Genomic DNA, 9,019 nt, shown 5'->3' with positions numbered 1-9,019 from the left:
AAAGCAAAAAACTAACTTGGATATCTTCAAGGTATGACTTGTCTTAGACAACAGCAGTGCAACCCACCAATTTTTCAATACACTTCCACTTTTTAACACCGACTAATTGTTCGTCATCACATGTCCACTAGACACACTAACTAATCATCACGAGTAAGGTTCCTATCACCCACATGTCCTCTTTCTTCACTTGATTCTACACTAAGCGTACATCCAACCTCTATTGCAATTGGTCGTATATGATCATCTATCAATTATATATGATTTGTAGGATGGGTACTGACACCCCTTCAGATGCCTCAAATGCCTCAACATTCAAGTCAATATCGTAATTGTCTGTTGACTTTACAAGTGTACCATGCTAACCAATCCATGTGTATCGTCTCCCAGCTCTAAAGGACATATGTTAGTAGTCAATGGACTCAAATCTTGACCTCATTTAAGACACCATTGTACTATGGGATTAACTGAACATTGGGCTCAGGTGACTATCATTAATGTCTTTTTAGCCATTGGAATAGTACACTACAAAAAATAAACATATACGATAGCTAACGAAAAAGGCTATAATAGACTTTTTATAGCCTTTTTCGAAAATCCTGACAACCTATGTTATTAAAAGTCTAGGGCTCTTTATAGCGTTTCGCCGAAGCTATAATGAGTGCTATAGTAGAGTATGAAGATATAGCTTATATACGTTGCTATAAAATCATTTGATAGCGTTTTTCGTTAAAACTATAATAAACATATAATAGCCATTTTTCGATGCTATATTATATAGTACTTATAGCTATAATATTAAGCTATAATATAGTTTTTGTAGCCATAATAATAAGCTATAATATAATATTTACAGCTGCAATAAAGCTATAATAATACTTTTTAATCGTTTTCAATTATTATAATAATTATAGTAACCTTTTGATACTATTTCGTTTTTGGTTATATAAATCTTTCTACGTAGATGATGTCAAAGTGCTCTTAGAATGACGGGATGGTATTAATACCTTAGAAACAAAAGTCGGTACTTGAGACACATCATCATTAGTTAAAAAAAATTAAAGTTCTTCTTGATTATTAATAACAAAAGTAGATACAAGTGTAACGCCCAACAAATTCGATATTTCCTTTTTGTTTTGTCCATTGTCATCAATATTAAGTGTGGTTATGGGAATTTTTAAACTTATTGGAAGAACCTTGTCATTTTATTTCTCGAGTAATTAAGGTTGAGAATCTTTATTTGGCTTATGATAATAAGTATTTTTGGAAATAATTGGGGAAGTTTTATAAAAACTAAGGTTGGTTGGTTAAGGGAGAAATGTGGGGACTAGTTGGGGTTAATTAGGTAAATTTCAAAAGATTTGGAGATATAGGAGGTGGTTGTTTTCTAATTAATTAAAGGAATTGGAAAAAAAAAGAAGATAAATTTTCTCTTTAAAGCAGCCTCGGGACGCGCATAAGAAAATCAAAAAAAAAAAAAAGAAAAGAAGAAAGAAAACGATTAAGCCGCCGCCGAAACCCTAGCCGCCTACGCACGCCGCCGCACGCCGCCGCACGCCACCGCACGCCACCGCACGCCACCACCGCCAGCTGCAAAATAACCCTCGGAGCCGGCCGTAGTAGAGCCGAACCACCATCCCAGCCGCGCCGCGTCTGCAAGCCGAATCCGGAGCCGCTCCTCATCCGCGCAGCCGAGCGCCGTATCTGCAGCCAGCCACGCCGCGCCGCGTAGATCCGACGCAGCGCAGCCGGAACTCGCCGAGACAGCCGAAGCCAACCAGCCGCGCGCCTGCAAGTCGAAACCGAGCCGCCGCCGAGCTTCCAGCCGCGTCGGAAAAAAATCGAGCAAGCCGATCTGTGCAGCCGAAGCTCGCCGCGCCGCGTCGATCTGAGAAGTTCAGCCAGCCGCGCCGCTCCGATCGAGCCGAAGGAAGCCGCTTCGATCCGCGCACAGCCGTCTCCCGCAGCCGCCACTCGAAGCCGATCCGCCGCGCGTGCCTCCAGCCGACGAACGAACCCGGAGCCGCTCCACGCCCGCGCGCCCGAAGCCGAAACCGAAGCCGCGCCGCGTCCAGCCCTCTCCGCGTGTGAGCCGCGTCCGCGTGGGAAGCCGCGCCGCGCGTTTCTGCGAAGCCGAGCCGCATCTCCTCCTTGTTGCAAGCCGAGCCGCACGCGTAGCCTCCTGTACCGAGCCGTGCCGCGCCTGCGCCAAGCCGAGCCGGTCCCTGTCTTCTTCCAGCCGAGCCGCCAAGACCAAATTGGCTCCATCCACCTAGATTTTGGTAATTTAATTAATTATTGTGGCATTTCCCAGTAAGACTCCATGCTTCGGACGTCAATTAAATTAAATTGGGACTAAAATTTAGTTATTTTCCTTAAGGGACGTCTTGGACCAAGTAATTGCTGCAGCGCGGGAATTCTTCAGCAGGGGGGCTCGAGCACTGCAACCTCTCTAGGGTAAGTTATTTCAAATGAGTCTTGAACCGATAGTCGTTGGCGACCTAATTACGAATTTTGGCATATTAAACAGTTAGGACTTCGTCGCTTGGGAAGCGTACTGCCTCGCGGTTAGGACTCTACAAGTAAATCTCCAGGTAAGAGATTCTACTACTAGCTTCATGTTTAGAAGTATGAGACCATGTATGCCCCGACTTTTCATGTTAAGAATTAGACAGTACGTTGTCTGAGATAAATGTTAGTATGATGCAAATGACGACATAGTTATACTGTAGCCTGTTATGTGTGGCAAGAGCTGTTATGGCTACGACGAATGTCGGGACGGAGAGTGTAGAGATGATTTATGTGACATGTTATATGCTGATGCCATGTGTATGTATACTGCAATTGGGGTACCTGTTAGCTTAATCTGTTAGAGTCGTACCTGCATGGGTGTCCTTCGGGATCACCACCTATTGAGGACTGTGTGGTCCGACGGGACACCAGTCTAGCATGGATATAGATATGACTCGAGTGACTCGACGGGGTCCTCGCATCCCGACTGTCCTAGGTGTCCCCCGGGGCACCGAAGACCAGAGCTACGTTCCTACGGGAGCGCATGATTGCACGTGTTCGGGAACGTGCCAGAGATTGGGTACCAGTTATCAGGACTCTAACAGGAAGTTAACAGGCACCTAGTGGGACTAGTAGTGGGTCCCTTACTGAGTATTTTTATACTCACTCTCTCCATTTTATGTTTTCAGGTAGAGGACGAGGCAAGGGCAAGGGCAAGCTGGCGAGCGACCCGAAGTGAGACCGTGAAGGGCCATAGGGACTACCGCTTCCGCTTATTCTTATTTCAGATTTTCGCATTTGAATTTGAGTACTTTTCATCACTTACCATCTTTTATGTAGATAGGGCCCGAGTAGGACTTCAGAACGCTTTTACATTTTTGCATGACTACCTTGTTTGAATTTTATAAATGAAATTTCTTAAACCGTATGCGTTTTAAAAATTTTTTTGACTTAAACCACTTGTTCTATATTTGGTAATGACTTCGATTCAGTATAAGGAGTTGGGTCGTTACAACAAGGGTATCATTCTATAAGCAGTTCAAAATCAACTCATACTCATTAGAATATATTCCACTAATTCTATAAAGCTCTTCTAAAAACTCCTCAAATTTTATACTAACGTCGACATTCAACCTTTTCATTTTACCTCCTACATATTCTTTCTTAGTCTCTTTCCATTCCCCATTAAAACAAACAAAAATACACAAGGCATCCTATAAATATGTAAAGAAAAATTAAAAATATTTTCGATTATGACGGCATTTTCCTCACAGCCGAAAAATTAATCTCAAGATGCATTTTACTATGTTCATAAAAAATCGAGACAAATCTGATGGATAAACGAGCATGGCAACATAAGAGAATCGAGACGAAACACTCTAATGTCATATAATTTAACGTGGAATTGAAAACTAAGCAAAATATAAATTCAAGAACACTTACTTGAATTTTGAAATTCTCATTTGATTCTTTGTTTATTCCAACCATAGACGACCAAAATAGTCTTCTATACTATTCTATGGTTTTATAACACAATTATGGGATCAAATTAGTGATCGATTTAATGAGATTTTGAGAGAATTGAGAATATGAAAATTTTTCAAAAACCTGCAAAATTCTCACCAAATGCTTCACCAAAATCTTGCATCAATTGATCAATACTTAAATAAGCAATTCAAGATCATCAAAATTGTGACACTTAAGAGGTGGAAAAGGTGAAAAAAAATCACACATTCTTCATGAAATTCAAATTGAATTTCAATTTGATTTTTTGAAATTAATTTTCTAAAAATCAAAATATTTAATTATTTAATATTAATTAATCTAATTAATTAATATTAATAAAATTATAACATTAAATCAAATCCCAATCAATCCAATTTAATTAATTCAAATATTTATTCAGATTTTTGGATATTTAAATCTTACTTAAATATTACTTGATGCTCAAAAAACTCGTGAACTATATATATTAATAAAAATTAATTCCAACTCTTCAAAATTTTTATCATCATGTTCTAAACTTTATTAGCATAATGAGTTGGTAGATGGACTTAGTGGACCTATAAATTATGGGTTCCAACGATTCGAGACTAATTGACTAAACTCATTTAGATGAAGCTAATCAAAAGTCGTTAACTAATGAGTTATTCTACTAAAGTCTTGTAGTTGCACTCCATTCACTTTAGATAAACTTATGACCACCTGATATAACCATGATGAGTAAGTTAACCCTTCACATGTTCTTTGTAATCTCAACTGAGTCAATTTATCGTTTTACCCTTGAAATTACTTCATTTTCCTTAAGTACCATTAATCCTCTAATGAACAATTGCTTTAAGATCTAATATTTAAATCAAATCCCTCTCGGGCTAACAAAAAGGTAGGGCCCCTTGCTCAAGACCTAGATTCATTGCACAATGGAACAACCTATCTACTGACTCTAAAGAGGTTAAGAGTACATTCCATCTTGCGCCCTATTTTCCAAGCTATCCATCCAGTCTTACCCTTGAGATTGGAGGCATATTGAGCTAGCGGTGATGAGTTGCCCTCACCTATCCAGATCTAAGGATAATCACGTATGAACAGAAGTTCATAGTTAGCTTAGGATGAAGGTTAAGTTACCTAGATCATCAAATTAAAAGAAATCGTTAGTTTTTAAACACCAACAATGTTATAACGTAAAAGTAACTATTTAATGGTTGGTCTTATGCTAACTCTTTACATAGGATTCCCCCACTTTCATGTCTCTACATGAACGATTCAGGATCACATTGTTTGTACTAACTATACTCATCCATAGTTGTTGTTGCAAATCACCTAGGAGTAATGCATTGAGAAGCTTTAACGCCTAGACAGAATGCATGCTTCCTTGCCTTGTATCTTAGGTAATGTGTTGGTATCTCACCTGGTCAGAAATGCCTTCTTTGGTCAGTTCACGTAATGGTTAAATCACCTACTAGTCAAAATGCCATTGATCAAATGCCTCGTTATATCGCCTGGTGTTCACCTTGCCTACTGAGATCACCTTGCCAACTGATCAAGACGCCTAGTGGACAATACAGGTACTACAAAACAAAAACAAGTTAATAAATGGCTTAGTCGCGGTTCTCGCTCTCTTTAAAAAGTTTTGCGAGTTTGCTCCTTTGTGCAAAAAAGTTTTGATAGCCTCATCGTTTCTAGGATAAAACAACCTCGTTCTTCGATTAGTTTTGCATTGGAACTAATCGGAAATCACAACACTCAAAACAGACACTTCAATGCTCGGTACACTGAAAGAGAACTTTTAAGAGAGAAGAAATCGTTGTTTTTATTCTATGTCACTATGAAGAGAAGAAGACCAGAATATATAGTAAACGAGGAGAGAGACTCCATTGGTCATATTGACAAAAGAAAAATCGGTGATAATTGATAATTATCATTTATTTGAAAACGTTTTGAAAATTTAATTTACAAAAAAATGTTTTTAATAGTTTTGAAATTAAAGATAGTTTTAGCAAAAATATATTATTATTTTTATTCCTCTCCTCGCCACGCCCGATGGACGACGGCATGCATGTGTGGAGATATTGGCAAATCACATGAATGAATGTATGGGTTTTTATAAAGGAGACTTTCCACATTGCTTAACAATGTGAGAATGCATGTTTAGAATAAAATACTAATAAATATTTGCTAACCCAAAATTTTCATTTAACAATAGTGTTACTAGAATAAGACGACCAACCTTATTCATATACTATAAACCGTTTAGGCTATGAACTCGAACTTGATCCACATTTATGTCTCTACATAAAGTTTAAGTCTACAAGATAGTCTCAAGATTTTAGTTTATTAGATTCAAGATTATAATATGAATTCCTACAAGATCTTCAACACAGGGAATTACATTATATCTCGTGGTCGATTCCAATCGAGATTGATGGAGAAAATAAAAAATGTAAGTTTTTTAAAGTGCGCTACTTTTAAAATGTAAAATCTAAACTCTATTGTTTGTTGTCATTTTCCTATTTATTTTTCATACAAAAACCCAAGTAATGTTCCATGAAACAAATGAAATGTAAACATATATAAAATCAAATCACAAATTCATCTTAGTTTATTAGATTTAAGATTATAGTATGAATTCCAACGAAATCTCCGACACAAGAAATTACATTATATCTCGTGGTTGATTCCGATTGAGATTGCCGGAGAAAATAAAAAATGTAAGTTTTTTAAAAGTGCGGTACTTTTAAAATGTAAAATCTAAACTTTATTGTTTGTTGTCATTTTCCCATTTATTTTTCATACAAAAACCCAAGAAATGTTCCACAAAACAAACGGAGTGTAAACATATATAAAATCAAATCACAAATTCATTTATAGATTTGTATATAATTTATAAAAAAGCACATATTTTGATTTAATTTAAGAACATACGTTGAATATCTTTTCCAATAGAATAAAAATTTTTCAAAGAAGTTTAAAAAGTCTAACCCAAACGGCCATAAATCTAACTGATTTTACTTTTGAATCGCTATTATAGACAAAGATTTTAGGAATAATAATCAAGTGTAAAGCAACATTATTAAAAAATTACAAATATAACAATATCTAATATCCTTATAGTTTATTACTGATAAACCAATATATTTTCAATGTAGTCATTCAGTGACGATGGTCATATTATGTTTGTAACATATCACTTTGACAAATTTGGACATATTTTATTATATTTATAACATTTTTTAAGATATTGCTATATATTATACTAATATTTTGAATCTAATAGCTACATTTGTAACTATCATTTTACATTTTAGTAGTATAAATTAAGATTGAGAAATTTGATCGTTGTACTAATCTATTAGTTCTTAATGATTGATGTGCACTTTTTCTACTTTGGACACTTGTTTTTAGGATAAACAATGAAGTTAATTAGTTTCACATCGTTTGGCCTTTAATTTTTAAATATATATACTTTATAAGCTTCACATTTTTTATATAGTTTCTATGACTTAAGACTTATAGTTTCAACTTGATGTTATAGAAGTTTCTATCCATCCTTATTTAGATAAAAAAAATCTCAATATTAGCTAATTTAACATGGTTAATAAGAGAAAACAAATATTACCTACTTATTAAGTTTTTGTTGAGTGGATTTTGAAACTCTAACATCTTAGACATGACATATACCTTAATCAATTAATCTATGTTCATACCGACATATTATGAATAATAAGAAAAATATCCCATACCAATACCTTATATTGTATTAATCAAATTAGAGCTCTTTAAAACTATACAAATCTAATTAAAACTATGTTCAAATTTAGATTTTGTTATTTTGATCCTTTTGTACCATTTTGAAATGGATTGAATTGAAAATGAAGCAATCTATATCCTTATTGCAGGAGGCAAATGGGTAAAGTAGGCTCACTTTTGAATGTTCAATTTAGACACTGACTGGGTGTTGGGGAAGGATGAAAACAATAGCCAACATGTGGATATATTCGATGATATATCTGTCCATTGAAATGATTGATGTTGATATTAAAATATTCACGGACATCTCTAACCTCTTCTATAAATAATAATGCTTGTAAAACATAAAAATTGCCATCTATTTAATCTATACCAATGTTTATAACTTCTTAAAAACAACTTAATTATTAATTTAAATAAATTCTGTAACTTATAAAATCTATTATATATATATAATTGAGATTTTGATATTGATAATATCGACATCTATATTTTAATTCTTTGTAGGTCAACACCACATTGAACAGGAAAGAAAATTTATAATTATGATCCAATATATAAGTGCGATCAGTTATATATATTTTGATTGGTATGCAAACTTTTGGGTGATTCTAACAACAAAATTTAAAAAATATTTATTAGATATGGACGATATCATATCATTATAGAGATAGATTAAAAGTTCCATTGTTTAGTACGATTTTTTCTCTATCATAAAGTTTCATAACTAAATTGGATAAGGCTTGGACTTTTCGTTCGTTATTGTTTTGTGTTTCTATCCATTATTGGTGTTTGGTTTCTGTATACCAAAAAAAGGGAACTCCTTCTAGTTTGAAAAAGTGTAAAGGTGAGATTGAAATGATCCTCAAAATATTATTTTATAGAGATATTTTATTTATGTATTATAATCCAATCATATCACTGGGATAATAGATCATGTGCACAAATATGTTAACTATGTCATCATTCATTATTAAACTTTTATTTCCTTAAAATTAACTTCATCAATCAATAGTTGTGATGGTCTACATACCTGCTTTTTGTTATGTATAGACATCAGACTAACACCCCAAGTTCAGTATTCTTCTTCTTTAGATTTAATCTGGATTCATCAATGTTCTGTTCCTAGTTAAACTTGGAGTTTTACTATTGATGAAAATTTTCTAAAACAAGTTTTCCTAAGTGTGTACAACGTTTAAACAAATTGGTTTTATTTTAATTACTAAAAAAGTTGAGGTGTTAAGCTCTAATCAGGCATTGG

The sequence above is a fragment of the Cucumis melo genome, chromosome 11 (assembly GCF_025177605.1).
Source record: "Cucumis melo cultivar AY chromosome 11, USDA_Cmelo_AY_1.0, whole genome shotgun sequence".
In the NCBI taxonomy this organism is placed as follows: domain Eukaryota; kingdom Viridiplantae; phylum Streptophyta; class Magnoliopsida; order Cucurbitales; family Cucurbitaceae; genus Cucumis; species Cucumis melo.
The sequence above is the reverse complement of the archived record's forward strand: the minus strand, read 5'-3'. Positions refer to the sequence as shown.